This window comes from Coturnix japonica, chromosome 19 (assembly GCF_054131305.1).
Source record: "Coturnix japonica strain WE chromosome 19, WE-NBRP24, whole genome shotgun sequence".
NCBI classification, from domain to species: Eukaryota; Metazoa; Chordata; class Aves; order Galliformes; family Phasianidae; genus Coturnix; species Coturnix japonica.
This window is the reverse complement of record NC_140681.1, coordinates 5,635,704-5,651,491: the sequence shown is the minus strand read 5'-3', so window position 1 is coordinate 5,651,491 and position 15,788 is coordinate 5,635,704. Positions and strand designations below refer to the sequence as shown.

Below are 15,788 nucleotides of genomic sequence, written 5' to 3'. Positions count from 1 at the left end.
TTTAGTGGCAATTTTCCTACGCAGTATTTCAGTACTCAGGAATGTCAGAAGTTTAAAAGTCACCATTTCAAAATAAACGGTGGTATTTCAATGCAAAATGTTGGCTTCTATTCATTTGAACATCACTGATCCTTGGGAATGTTTCATTCTACAATCGCTTTCAGTACGTTAGTCAGTTCTAGCTACCTCTCCCAAAAGGAGAGTAAAGGGGAAGGGGAAAATTCTTAGCAGAGCAAGCAAGGTTTAGGATGACAGGAGCTCCTCTGTGCAGAGTAGGATGGTGAGTTTGTGTAGGACCCACTCTGCCCAACCCGCCTCTCCCTTAACTTTAGCTTGGAGCAAGCGTCAGATCCCAATGTAAACTTTCCCATCTGTGTTATTCTATTAACTGAAAGGGAAAGGGATTAGCATGTGTACTTGTCACATCTTTTGACCTGCTGCATACTGAGACCGAAGGTAATGTTAAAGCAAACAGCATTCTTCTTCCCCTGCCAGGATAAGCAGGGCATGGGGCAGGATTCTGCTCAAAGAAAAGAAAGCCAGACCACGTAACACAAAGTATGTGCCCCGTGCAAAAATAAATCTTGGAAGCTGCAGACTTCCAAAGGGTATACCTTAAACAGGGCAAGAAAAAGAGGGAAAACATCTGAGAGGAAAGTTCTCCTTGCTGCCAAGCGCCAGATGGAGGAGGGCCTTCCCACTGAAATAGCTGCAGAAACCACTGCCAGGCGAGAAGGTCCCGCTTATCCTGCTGCTAAGAGCACAGTGGATGAGAATACACTACTCTGATTAAAACACTTGCTCCAGAGAAGGGAGGTGGAATGTGGTACTGTGCTTTATAGTGTGACAGAGTCCAGCCTGTATCCCTGAAAGGAGTATACAGTTTGGAAGGTTAATATGGCTTGGGTTTCATTCTTCTTTTTCTTATAGAATCCATTTTCTTCCTTAATGTAAGTTTAAAGAGCACATGTGCGCACACAGGCATGCATAATGGTAACAATAATCTGCTTTTCTTCTCCCTGCATTTTATTTCCACAAGGCCTTTCCTGTGACTGGGACAAGACGAGCGTTGGATGGTGACACTGATGGATAACATGTTTGGGTATAGAGGGTTGGCCAAATGAAGCTAGGCATCAAAAATCTTTTTTAAGTGTTTCAGTTAACTTGGCACTACATTATTCATAGAAAAGAAAAAATTGAGGGCTTTCCACTCCCTCTTGTCCTAAATGTTCCTGGTTTCTTTGTTAAATCAATAGAAGTGCATCCACTTGGTCAAAGAAGAAAACAAATACAGCACCTCCGGGATGATCCAGACAGTTCAGCAGTGGGGAAAAGAGGCAATTAGCGGTATTGCTGTCATAGAGAGCCAAATGAATGGGACAGGATGTGCTGGGTACAATGTGCTCAGGAAACAGGCTCTTCCAAGAAGGCTTCAGGTACGCCCTGATGTTCACAACATTTGCATGAGAGCCACTGTAACAACAATGGCCAAAGGCTGAGCATCCAATATTAACAGAGGAGATAGTTAATAGAAAGTATAAGCCACAACTAAAACACAGTTCCACCTTGGGATCATTTTCCCTCTTCACAGTGCAAGAATGGTATTGGCAAATCAGGGTGAGTCCAGAAGCGGGCTATTGAGACAGATGATGGAGGTGAATTTGTTCAGCATGGAGAAGAGACTGTTAGGAGGGGATCCTAACTGTGCCATCCTGATTTAAACTCTCACTCTCGTAAAATAGAAGACAGAATAAAACATAGCTGAAAATACAATCTGTACCACCTGCCATTTATGACTTCATTGCAGGCCCTACCATTCCCTGCAAACACTGTCATTCTCCCCATATTTTATCTCTTTGGGACAAACAGGTCAAGAAGGCAGTGCTGTACTAGGAACCACACAGCTACACAAACACACAGCCCTGTTTATGGATGCCCAAGTCCACTTCTGCACGCTGCTTGCTCTGTCACCTCAGGAAGTGAATAAACATCACTCCCTTCCTCAACTGTCTCCATGCCAGGGGCATGGATGCACACCGTGGACAAAAAGCAGCTTTGCTACTTTTGTTTCTCCAGGGGGGAAAAAACAAAACAAAACAAAAAGCATAACTATATTGACAAAAGAAATACTCTTAAAACCTGATGCATCTGCTCTCGCTACAAGAGTCATAATGGTAGAGGGTCCATAGAGAGGACAGCTCAACATAGCACAACCTTAACCACAGCAACAAGAGGTGGTATCAAAACCATCAAAAGCCACGTAGATGAAGTGATTGGGAATGCTTACAGGGCATAAATATAAGCTAAACAAAGAATGTACGTCTGGAGGCTATGCAGGATGGGTCATTGCTTTGTTGAAAATAAGCACTCACACTTTGCCAAATTTACTATTTTCGCTGTACATAATTGGTGGGATTTAGCCTGACAGTACGAGGCAACAGCGCTGCAAACTGCCCCATACAGCCCCTCTCCCCCCTCATTTTCTCCTCTCAGGCTCTCCTTACTGACTTTGTATTACAACCAGATGATAGACCATGACACTTATCCCTGAGGTTGATCGCAATGCATGATGACTGTTTTATTAATAACTAATAATAATAATGTTATTTTCATGTTCCTTGTATATGCATTCATGGACTTCCTGCTTCTGTGCTCTACAACACCAGCTACAGAAATAAAGAGTGCAGAAAGCTGATCTGTTGAAGACAGGAGTGAGCTGTGCTTAACCAACACTGCTTCAGTGCACACTTACAGTAAGGCACACCTACCTTGCAATGGCCACGCAGGAAGCTCCAGACACAGCTCCAGACTGCTCTCCTGAGACCCAAATTAATTTCATGGACACTCAGACTCTCTTTGTTGATATTCTGCCACAGAAATGTCACAAGATGTAAATTCAATCTGTGGGAGATGTCAGCAAACCACCTTTTTCATGGTGGTCACACTCATGTCTTCAAATGAGAAAGCAGACGTGTGCTTACCAAGTGAGCGCTGTTTGCATCCAGTTGGTAGTAGGAACCCACCTAACTCTAAAATAGGATCAATAAACTACTCCTAACAATAAAACATGAACAGTAACCGATGCCTAACTCTAAAAGACAAGAGTAACCTGTGCCTAACAGTAAAATTAAACACTAAAATCAACAACAAAAACAAGAACTGAGATAAAACTCCGGCAACATTTAAATGGGAAGGGGAGCTTGCAGAACATGGCTCCAGAGGAGGTTCACAGATATTAAATAAAGCTACCTGGCTAATGCTGGAGGCAGGGGCTGCACTGAGAGTAAGGAGCCCAGCACCTGGACCAGTGATGGTGGAACTGAGGACGGTGCCAATGCCTGGTGTGGTGCCAGGCCAGCTGTGCCACAGGCGGATCCACCTCCATGGGCTCCACGGTGGTGGTCACAGGGCTAGTCCAGGCGCGACAGAAACGGGCTCTCTTGCCTCTGCACTGCTTGATGTTAATGCTGGGCCCCCTCTTCCTCTTTGCTTCTGGGAACCCAAGCTCCCTCTTCCCATTTAAAATAGGGCAATCTTTGCCCCTTGCTGTCTTCACTCTTGATAATGGCTGTTAACTGCCAGAGCTCTCAGAGGTGAGTGCATTGCATGGGGCAGTAGTGATCAAGGTGACAGCTGTGACATGGTGAGGGTTCTAAAATGGCAGCCACACTGATGGCACTGGCATTACATATTGTACAAGAAGGGGCTGGAGGACAGGGCACAGCACAGGAGCCAGAAGGCACTGCCTGTGCCCAGTGGGCAGCCCTTCTCTCTGGCAAGCAAGACGGCACAGAGGAGCTGGCAGCCTTGGTGGCAAAGACATGGTAGGGAAGTACTGCACGACACAACTTTCAGAGAACACCCAGATGTTTGGAAGGGTGTCAGTCACTGCAGGGCTGAGGAGTACATGAGTGTCCTTTCCCTACTGCAGATAGTCAGATATGGCAGGTGAGAATCTCGCCTTGACTTCTAAAGAAATCCCAAAATGGCATTTCCCAAGGCACGTGCATTGTACACTTACCGACCAGAGTGTTTCCCAATGTAGAGCCCTGATAACATCCATGTAGATGTCCACAGTTTTAGCTTCCTTTGAGTGTGGCTATGGGGAGATCTTATTACTCTAAGCTAAATGTGAAGCTGCCAGAGTCCTAGGTCTGAGAGCTGTTGCAAACAGACTGTCTTTTTAGATCAAGCAATTAACGCATGCTTTTGTATAGGTGTGTGCAATAACATTTGTGTAAATACTCAAAACACCCAAAAAACAGAGATGTATCCATGCACATATGCCATGCACACTGCAAGAAAATGAAGTGGAAAAAAACAAACAAACCAACTACACATCAGAGTAGTGCTTTACATCAGAAATCTGTGGTCTCCTGAACTGGACAGGCAATATCAGCTTTCCCCAGGATTATACAGATTGTGTACCAAGTCAGTGGCTTTAAAAGACTACCGGAGCGCTCAACAGAACTCACCAGTACTCCTTGGCAGCCTTCCACTCTAGCTCTGTACTGGCCAAATAATCTGCCTAATGCATTTTAAGCCTTAATTAGATTTTTCTGACTCTTATTTTTTCTGCTTGAAGAGCGTATTAGTTCAAGGGCCAAGTATTTATAGCTCGCTTGGTGGTGTTCTGACACCTAACGCCAGTATTTCCACCGCATGGCACTGCCAAGGCCTAAGGACTCTCACATCCACAGGCACAAACACCGTATCCTTAATGCTCTGAAATGTCAAAAGAGAGCAACTTGATGCTTTGCCCTTATTTTAGCAGTAGCAAAGTGAAAGGAAAACACTGCGTGGAACATTTTAATACCTGAAACATTTCTATTTAATTAAGTAATGCTGCAGTTTTTCCAATTAGGAGAATTTAATACTTTTTTTTTCTTTTTCTGTTTGTCCTCTATTTAATAACGACATGCCTTCAAATTCTATATTTGAATTTGTCTGATTTCCACCTTTTCTCACTAACAATTCCAATCTTCTGTTTGTACTTCTTAGTTGACGTCCTGAAACCTATGTAGGATGGTAAGATTTCTGGTAAGAATATCTCCAGTTTTTCCTGTTTTACAGCAGTCGAACAATGGGAGCACTGAAACACTGCTCAGATATATTCCAGACCACTTTTGTTTTTAAACACAGATAAATTTGGATCAACTCTCTAATACAGTAAGGAACAGCAATCAGCACTTGTGGGATCTCATAGGCAAAAAACAGGTGGGAAAGCTTCTGAAGCTGCAACAGCAAACAGCAAACAATCATTGCCTTCAGCTCCATGCTGTTTTTTGAAGGGCAGTACACCCTCAAATCAGCTAACTGACAAAAGCACAGGTCTTGTTTGCACTTAATTTTCCTCTCTTTTTTTTCCTCCCTTGCCAGCCACTGGGATACCCCAAAGCTCCGTGCAGTGCTATCCTGTTGGCTTCTCACCATCCCCATCAGCTTCTTTTAAGTGAAGGTGCATCAGGATTCAATCACATCAAGTTTTTCCTGCTACCTGGCTATGCTGTGTGAGTGTTGGTGTGAGCAAGCCTAGCAAGACCTACCACTTGCAAGATGGAAACAAGGTTCTCTCAGCTTCGATTGGAGTTTCGGACCACAGTTTGTCAAAATGTGGATGTGAAATCCACTGTGTGTTTACTTACCCCTTCATGCTGATAGAGTCCCACTATTCCAACACAAAGTCCTCAGAGAAGTCTGTAAAACAAATATATATATATATATATAATATATATATATTATATATAGTATATATATTATATATATAATAAGAAACAACCAAGCTAAATCAACTCTCAAATTCCCACGTAAACTGGGTTTAAGAGTGGAAAATTTCTTTTCCCTATTCTTTGGGTGGTACAGAAATCTAAAATTCCTATAGCCCTGCTTCCTTGCGCCAAGTCAAACAAGGATATTGTCCTTTTAATGTCTTGAAGGCTCTGTTTTCTTGTAATGCCAAATGCAATATTTTTTTGAAAACACTACACCAGAAGTTTCCCAGCTGAGAAAACAGGCTGGTGAAAAATGGTTTCAGAAAACGAAATAAACCATGCAAAAGCTGTTCGGGGTGTGTGTATGAAATGAACATCTGGATTTGGCTTGTTAAACTGCCTCCTTTTTTCCTCTCTCTCCCCCTCCTTTTTCTTTTTCTCACAGCTGTTCGAAAGAGTCCTAAGGGCAAAGAGACAGGTCAATGGACTGGGTTACACCTCTTTTTCTTTCAAACCTCTTTGCACCTACACGAGGAATCCAGGCCACATGTGCGTTTAATAAGTAGGCACAAACACAAGAGAGAGAAAAAAAATATCTCAATTCCTGTCGGTTCTTAGGAAAGACACTGAAGGAAAAATAAACTCCGGATTTCAAATTTTCTCTCTGTCTCGAAAAAAAAAAAAAGAAAAAGAAACCTTGTGGTTCCAATAAAATATTCCTTCAGAAACCCAATGGGTTTTATTTTCCAAAATCACGGTCTTTGCAGAGTATATCTTTTCCTCTGCTCCCTCAGAGAGAAATAACAATGGGTTAATCCATAACCTGCTGGAGCAAGAGGAAATGATAAAATGCCAGTGGCCTGGTTTCATTGAACCATGTCTTCTGATACCACTACACAGATTCATATGTTTGTGTTGAATGGGTTCAGATCCAACTGCAAGATGCAACTTCCCCAGCTGAGGAGAGCAACAGTTTAGTAGTGCAGAAACAAATCAGAACAAAAGGAACCGAGAAATCATCTGGAGTGGATAACTGCTGAGAAACAAGCAATTCACCTTCTTCTACTAACCCTAGGCCCTGTGGCATTCCTAAAGCCTCAGGCCAGCAGCAGAGCATCCTTCAGCACCCTGCTCCAACAGGAACAGGGGAATCGCCCCCATGTGGTTCTTCTAGTCTGTGTCTGAGAGCTGCATTGGGCCTGGCCCAAGTCTTGGATTGTATATCAGATGAACAAATTACATGCCTTAGTTTGCAATCAGGGCTGCTAAGATAGCTGTAGACCACTGAGAATTATCTCCACTAAAGTACTGTATTCCCTCTGGAATATGGCCACGGGACACTGTATCTTCACGTACACAGATGGGGCATATCAAGGAACAAGGGCACAAACCCAAGGGGACACTGATAGTTGCTATAAATAAACAAAACAAAAATCCTTCATATTTAAAACTCTCTGCTTTAAAATTTGAGCTTTCCACTAAACTAACAGCAATTTTTATGCAGCTTGTGCACATCTACACTTGATACATGGATTTTAAGCTTAGTCCCAAGTATTACACACCTGTTGATCCACGCAGTAGCAAACTTGAACTATGACTGCTGACTACACCTAACTTTACTCTTGCTCCTCTGAATTCAGCTTGAAGGTGGCCACAGTATCACAGCCAAGTAATGCAACAATGAGTCCCCAAGTATTAGAGTTTATTTGGAGAATATTTGGCTAGAAAATTTATGTTGAAAATCAAAGCATCCTTAGTAAAACAGAAGCCCCATTGCCAGGAAGCTCTACTGCCTGACTTTAGAACAACTGAGGCCACACAAAGACACTGTCTAGAGAAAGCCTTTGCACAAAACCTCCATCAGAAAGCCAAGATCTGTCAATAGGTGCTGCACATCCAGACTGGATAAAACACACAGTGACAGTGGGGAGCTTTGGGCCAGGAGACCAGTCTAAGTCACAGAATGGCTTGGGTTGGAAAGGCCCTCAAAGGTCACCTACTTCCAGCCCCCTGCCATGGGCAGAGCTACTGACTGCTACATGAAGCACCAGATCAAACTGCCCAGAACACCATCCAAATCTCAAATAGGAACTCACCTCACATTGTGTTAGTCTCGTGATGGTGACAGGGAATTACATTTGGTCTTCAAAGAACGAATCTGCTGCTGTTTTCCAAACTCACATCAGTTTCAGTAGGGCTGAAAGACAACATTAACCCCAAATCCAGCTGAAGGCAAAGCGAATTATATTTCTCTCCTCCATTATTATTAATTTTTTACTTTTTTTTTTTTTTCTTCTCTCTTTGTACAGACCATGAGAGGATCATGGCAGTGAACGTTATTTATGGAGCACCTAATAAAAATGCTATGGGGAAATAATTACTGGAAACATCTGACTGTGTGACTGTAAATGCCTCAGCCCCAGTGCGCTGATTTAATGGACCGCTGCTTTACTCTGCTATGCCTCGTGCTACCGACTGCAGGCCCCCTGCCCTCCTATTAAACTGCCTGTGTCGCCATGAGGCCGGGACTCACCAGCTTTATGGCAGCATTCCAGGGAGCAATGGTGATGGTGGGGTGACTCTGTGCCCACAGTGAGGCCTCAGGAGGGAAAGTGGGCTTCGTGGCTGTGATGGGCTTCATAAAGTGATCACAGTGGAAAGCTGAAGGTTTTGTGGCTGTGGGGCAGAGCATCCTTTCGCAGCACAGTTGCCAGGTGCTTTCAGGTATTTCTGACTGATGCTGGGATGTGAATTCTTCCCTCTTCATTTTTTTTTATCCTTATTCCTTTATGATCCACAAACCATCGAGCTGGTTTCTTATTGCCTCTTTAAAAAATAAAAAGAATAGATTTAAATTATCCTTTTTCTTTGACCTTCTGAACCCAGGTGGCACCAACCCACGCAGCCTCCCCACACACAGGGCCTCTCCCCCCCCACAGAACCACTAACCCTCACCGCATTTTCAGGGCCAGATACGTGAACTTTCATATTCACAGGCACCTTGTAAGTGATATGGAGAACACCAGGAGCTGCTTTCATTTGCAAAAACAGCCCCGAAGAAAGACCTGCAGGCTGCCACTTCGTCACCGCTGCTGACTCGCTGAATGAAGAGGAGAGAGCAAAAGGCAGCTGACAGCAAGAACAAAATCATCTCCGCTCATTCCAAGCCCAGCAGTTAGCACGGTCTTTTTTTTTCTTCTTTTTATTGCTGGTTTTAATGTAATATTTAAGTTGGAACTAAAACAGACCATGGAACGTTAAATCACTACCAAATGCAAATTTACCTACATATCTGAACTAAATTTTCTCCTACATTTACAAAGCAAAATTCTACCTTTTCAACTGCAGGCTCCTGTTGTATTGAATCGGAGGGAGAGAACTCCAGACGTTATTTGGAATACACGTGCACTTATCTTGTTGTTACAGGTCTCCCTCGCAGAACTAAAAGAGAGCTTTAGTTCCAGACAGTATCTCTCTGGGGTCGTACCCAATGAATGGTGTTTTTTGAAAGGATTATTTCAAAGGAATTCTGAGAAAGAGTCTAATGACTCGCAAGCTACAGAATCTCAGCACAGGAGGAAGTAGATAATGGAATATGACAGCAATGCATTTTTCATAAACCCAGTGATTTCTATCGTAACAAGAAGCCCATCTATAATTCGGAGAACTCCCCCCAGCACCCAAGAAGGAAACCTATGCTGTTGTAGGAAGCACACTGAAGTACAAAATGAAACAATAATGATGATGATGATGTTACCGATGAACCCCACAGCTCTGCCTTCCCTCCCATCTCTCCGCAGTTCCAAGAGGAGCAGCTCTGATCCCTCTCTGCCTCAGCACTGCTAACCTGGGGAGCTCACAGGCACACATCAGAGACCTCATGATAGATGAGGAACCCTGGAGAAGAAGCTGTTCTTTATCTGCTGAAAGTTAAGGCCTGCATCTGCTCTCAATTAGCAGGCAATTAGGGGAGTTGAAAACAAACCTGTTTACATTGGCTACGAAGCCTAAAATAATTTGTGAGATGTCAGGATGGGATATTAAGATGTTAATGATCTTCTTTCTTTACTTTTTCACTTGCAGTGCAGTATCCACATCTTCCTCTCGCAGCTCTGTACAGTGACAGACTGATGGACATCTGGGAGGGCAGGGACCACTGTGGGCAGGTTGGGGTGGGAGAAGTGTGTGTGTTATTAATGTGTGTGCTGGGGACCTGACAGTGAGGAGTTCTTTGCAAAAAAAGAGTAGGGGGAGGAAAAAAAAGGAAGAAAGGTGGCTGTTCATTTGTAATTGTCAAGGAGTATCGGGTCATGCGTTACAGCATTCAGAGGGTTCAAGCACAGTTCCCATAGCCAAGGGCTGGTCTGCAACCTGCTGCTGAAGTGATTGAACAACCAACACCTCTTACCTTTCCCCACATCACTGCCGCTCCACCATGTCCAATGCTTTGCAGAAATATCTTCCTTGAGCAGAAGGCGAGAAGTGGCATCGATACCCCTTACTTCTTAAGTCTACTGTCTCATTCCTTTAGTATGAGACAGTAGAGTGGGTCAGAAAAGCAGCAGCAGGCTGCTGTCCTGGAGGCTGCCCAGGTTAATGCTGTCAGACAGAGCACACAAGTTCTGCCCTCACATGACACAGTCAACACATTTAACCTTTGACCCTCATAACTAACCAAAAAATAGTTCTGGTAAAATCCCATTTTTATCATTCCAACTAATGAACACGATGGCCTTAATTACTTACGTCACGCATACATAGACCTAAGTTTCCTTCTGCGTTTCCAAAGCCCGGTGAGCACCAAGTGCACCACAGGTGCCACTGTGCCCTCTTGTGTTCTCCTCTTGGCTATCCCCTCTCTTGTCCTTTTTTTCCACCATATACTGCTGATCCAGCTCTAATAAGAGCCAGGCGCTCAGTCCTCAGGGCTACAAAGTAGCTTTAATTATAATATTAATAGCATTCTGCTAAATAAGAGGAAAAACAACAACAACAACAAACCCAACAATCAACAAATAGGTCAGTATTTGTGGTTACATTTTTCAATGTCCTGGTGTTTGTTTTCCTTCCAATTTTATGTTTCTCGCTGGCATTTATAATGCCTAAGAGACATTCCAGAGGCCAAAACACGGGTGATTTGATCTTTGCATGATACTCCTGACTTCCCACAAAAAGAAATACCGGGAGGAGATCAGATCTACATTATAGCACTCCCAGAGGTACACCCTTGAGCCTTGACCTCCCTTTGATGAAAAGCAGGAGAGCTCGGTATTATTAGTATTTATTGTTATTATCTTAATTGCTGCTATTATTAAGCAGCCCATGAAATAGATTAATATAAATAACGCAAACACAGACATCTGGAACACAAACTCGAGCACCAAGAAAAGAAGACACCTCCTATTTACCAAATATTAAACCAGATTCATTTAATACTTTCCATTAATAACTCTTGCTGTGTGAGTCAGTCAATAGAAAAGGTTTGGATGAATGTGTACAGTGCAGGAATGCTCTCCTTTGTGAATATTGGAGATTGGAGGGGGGAAAAAAAGGAGAGAAGCATTATATTGGCCTCATCTTTTAGCTTCTGTCAGCAATGTTAAGACCTAGTCTGTTCAGAAGTCAAAAAGAACACAGAGACGAAGGTAGAAGATGACAGCAAGCTCTGGATGAGCAGCGAGCCCGAGGCTGGGGTTGATAGAGACCGGTGCCGCCAGCTCAGCTCATTCACTCCCAGCTCTATTGGCTTCTCACAGCTGAGAGTAGTAAAACATGTTTTTGTCAGTAAATTAAACGGCTGTGACTCAGACATTGACACACAGGGTGCAGTCGCCGTGTGTACAGTAACATGGGGCCATATTTAGAGCCTCTAACCATAACCACACTTGCAAAAAAAACTGCATTAGATCAGCAGCCAGTTTCCCGGACTCCCACTCCTTGTTTCTGCCTTCAGGAATTCAGATTATTTGTCTTGTACCAAATAAAGTTGCTTAGGAGATAAAACAGTGAGAAGGAAAAACAGAGGGGCCTGACGATTTATCTGTTCTGGCTAGAATAGATAATGCTTATAGTGGAAAATAGCAGATGGGGAGGGAAAGGTGTTGCTCCTAACTTTCCATTTTTTAAACTTTTTAAAAGTCACCGTTAGCAGCAGATTCTCAATTAACAGAAGTGGCGGCTGATCTTCATTAATTACATTAGTCCTCATCAAGATGCCTGTGTGTATCAGCTCAGACAAAGCAGCGTGAGCTGCAGCGCTGAGTTCAGCTCCGTGTACCTCCAGCTGTTAGCGCTGCATAGGGGACTGCTCTGGTTTTCCCCAGTAAGAGCAGGTTTGGTATGTTTGCTTTTTTTTTTCCTCTTTTACATATATATATATATATAATAGAAAAAAGACATAGAAGTACTGCTGGTAGGAGGAAGACAGTGAGAGACGCATGCAATTGCACGGGATGTTTTGGGATTAGAGGGGATCAGAAGCTCATTCTCCCATTGCAAGGGAGACTGCTTAGTACTGAGAGCAGCCAAGATCAAAGATACCTGTCCTGGGGAAGGAGGGGCAGATAAACATCAAGAGCAGGAGAAGATGACAAGTGCAGGAGAAGGGGATCCGGGACGTATCAGATAACTCTGACCTCAGTCCCAAAACAGCTACTGCCTGGTAAGGAAAAGGAGTCAGCCCTGTACAGGTGTATTTATTATTTTGTCTACGCTTGTTTCTTTCCCATGGTATGGAGAGGGAATCGTTTTAGCACCGCAGGCAACACCTGCACACACACACAGTGCTCCCAGAACAAACGTCCAAGGAATTACCCGGTGAGCAGGGAGTGCCCGTGGGGCTGGGAGGCACGAAGAACTAATGGACTTCAAGTGCAAGAGGTCACGGCTGTGGCTTTAGGGCAGCTGCACCACAGAGCTGCCTCAAACACGGTGCCAGGCACCGAGGGAGGAAGCATCCCAGACTTGGCACTCTTTTGGTAAAAGCACAGAAAGAAAACAAAGGGTGATCGGAACAAGAAAAATGAGAGAAGGGAATCAGCCATTGCCCCGTTCGGGTTAGTTAAATGCTGATCTCTGAAGAACCCTCTTCTCAGAACAGCACTGACATGTGCTACTGACCTGGTTCCTTCTGATGCATCATCAGGGCAGGGAAACAGCTGAGCCCGGCTAGCCAGGGCACAACAGAGACCGAAAAAGAAACCAGAGCTGAGAAAATGAAGGTTTTCAGCAACACTGCTATTTTGCAGTGGACCCTGGGAAGTCCCTTAGGTCAGCTTCCTGCCCTCAGCAATGCCTCTCCATCGCAGGAGCACAGCGTCGCTCCCAGCCCACTGATCGCCCCTCGGGAGGAGGGCAGCAGCGGAAGGAGGGGGCTGGTCGGCTCTGCCATGGCTGTTTGTTTTCTGGGAAGTCAGACTTGGTCAAGCGGAATGAATCTTGTGTTCGTTTTAGGAAAGTTTATATTTGACTTTGGCCGGGCTGGGGAGGAGGTGAGTGATAGGAAGGGGAGGGATGGACCAGAGATGGTGTGGGGCTGCCCCAACACCGCAGGCTGCCCTCCCACTGTTCCCGAGGCAGCGAGATGAAGCAAAGCACCAAAATCAAACACCTTGAGTTATTTATTTTTTCTTTCAAAGCTCAGAGATGACTCTAAATCTAAACCCACCTCTTACCTCACAGCTGACCTCCTGACCCACGGAAAGAATGCAATCTAAGTCTCCGACTTCTAAAACTCCACTTCTGCCCTGTAGAAGAACACTTCCAAACTGCAGCACAACCCGACTTGTGCTGCAGTGATCTCTTCTCGCTGTCTACATCTCCAGGGGTCTCCGAAAGCCACTGTTGCCTTTCAAGAGAAAGCAAGGGGCTGCTTCACTTTGTGCAGGTGCTGAAGGCACAGCACTACAAGGGGAGGAAGGAGCTGGCCCAGCCCTGAGGCTCACACCAGCTTTGCAGTTACACAAAGTGCTTCTAAACTTTTTGGGCCACATCCTAGCAGCAGGGAGGGGGAAATAGCTGCAAAAGCAGGCACAGCATCTCTCCCTCTCCAGTAACTGCACAGGGACTGTAAGCAATACAGCCTTGGCTGCATGCAGAGGAAGCAGTAAATGGAGATGCTCTGTGCAGACTTTGCGTTCCCCCATGCAGCGTAAGCCAAAACCAGTCCCTGCAATTCAGTGCAATAATATAGAAAGCTTGCTGGCTACCTCTCCCACCCGTCTCCTGCGGGTATGGAATCCTGGCCTCTGAGGAAACCAAGAATGCCATCCTTCTAGATTTATAATCACAGCGATTTATAAAATACTGTGCTGTTGTGAGATGCCTTGAAGTGAAAGGGGAAAATAAATAAATAAGCTACGTGGGTGTTGCCACTGGAAAAGAAGAAAAAAATCTGATCTCAATCAGCCAGCCACATTTACTGCTCTACATCCGTAGCTGGGCTTACTAAACAAACCACCCCTATCATCCCTTCATTCTTTTCAATACTTCTTAGGGGCATCCATCTTCTTTAACACAGTGTCCCTGATTTCAAAAGCCAGACGCAAATTAATTCCGGGAATCCTACGGTGGGGAGACATTAAAGCCCATTTAGAGGTTTCTGTGGAAGCCTCTCTCCATGCCTCTTTGAGCCAGCTCAGGCTCAGAGCAGAGCAGGCTGGAGCCAGCCTGGAGGAGCAGGGGGTTATAGGTCTGCGGCAGACGGCAGGGACACGCTGGGCTGGGCTTGTGCAATAAGCCAGGGTTTTGTGTTCTGTGGTGGGGTGTCGGTGTGGCATGCGTGGGAGGAGGGGATGGGGCAGAGCTCTGTTTTAGAGAACTAAATTAAATATTTCTTTTTTATTTTCATTTTAACTCCTTCATCCTTAGTCCAGGCATTAAATCTCACAGGTTTCATTTCCACAGTCCAGCTGCATGCGAGATTTCCTCCCCAGCTCCCTGAGCCTAAGAAAAATAAGGGTGGGAAATAAGTAGGGGGAGTACAGCCATAATATTCCAAAGAAGCATGTCTAACACATCTCCCATGGCCTGCAGGACGAAGGAGGCTTGGTGCATGTTTAGGGCTAGGTTCCTGCTCTGGGTGAGGTGTTAAGCATCTCTCCCTCCAACACCAGCAATTGCTTTGAGAAGTGCCTCAGTGCTGCTTGCTAACGCTGCCCTGAGGCATGGGGAGAGCTGGGAGGATGAGGACAGGGACCTGGCTGCCCTGGGTCAGGTTGTCCTGGCTGCACACTCAGCTGCTGGCAGTGCTATAGAGCATCGCTGCACACTAACTCATAAAAGTGGGACATTTTGTCAATAGCCCCTCTTATTTTTATATTAAATTTCTGGCGATTTTTTTTTTTCCGGGTATTGTTGAACTTTGCTTCGGACAATCCAGCGGTAAAATAAACATTTCCTGAAGATACATTTCCTTCCTTTGTGCTTCAGAAGAGGAAAAACACCTTGTCCTCAGCGGATACGCAGAGAGGTTTGGGTTTGTTCAGAGAACAGGCCATTGGAGCTCAGCTCACCCCTCTGCCCGTGCCCCACCTGCAGTGTACAGGAGCACCAAGCACTGCACCCTGTGTCTCCTCCATGTCCTGGATCCACCCACATCTGCAGCTGCACTCAGTGACTATCCACCACATCCAGCAACGGCCAAACCAAGAACTCAGCTCTGCTTACTCCCCGGCCTTTGGGAAGAGTTTGATGTAGCCACTAATACTAGGATTATATTGGTTTCTTGCCCTTTGAGAAGCGCAGGCTGAAGCCAAAGTGGTCAGGGAAAATGGCTGGTGATAAGGAGATGCAAGCTGCTGTACGGCAACCAGTGTGCTCTCTCACTGATAGCCGGGGCTTTGGAGGAAGGTGGTGAAATTCAACACGTGTTCAGGCGTGGGGAGGAATTAGAGAGCCAGTCATCCAGGGAAGCCAGCCCAGTGGCAGAAACACCAAGGGAGAATTGTAAGAGGACCAGTTCTGTTCTGGGGATTGGTTCTTACTGGTACTTCCATGACACGTTGCTTACCTCAGATTTCTGCACTGCAGCATTTTGCAAAGAGAGACCTGCTGATGGTTTGGGACAGACAATATCAG

At 45.0% G+C, this 15,788-nt stretch overlaps 1 long non-coding RNA gene across 1 annotated transcript in view; it reads right to left on the bottom strand.

Moving 5' to 3' along the window:
- LOC107322899 (uncharacterized) overlaps nt 1–15,788 on the bottom strand; it is a 211,435-nt gene that overhangs the window by 7,519 nt on the left and 188,128 nt on the right. Inside the window, exons 10-13 of the long non-coding RNA XR_014935940.1 lie at nt 8,245–8,537; nt 7,808–7,908; nt 5,646–5,697; nt 2,769–2,867 (exon numbers count right to left, since the gene is read on the bottom strand). This is a non-coding gene — a long non-coding RNA (uncharacterized LOC107322899). The remainder of the gene's footprint in view (nt 1–2,768; nt 2,868–5,645; nt 5,698–7,807; nt 7,909–8,244; nt 8,538–15,788) is intronic.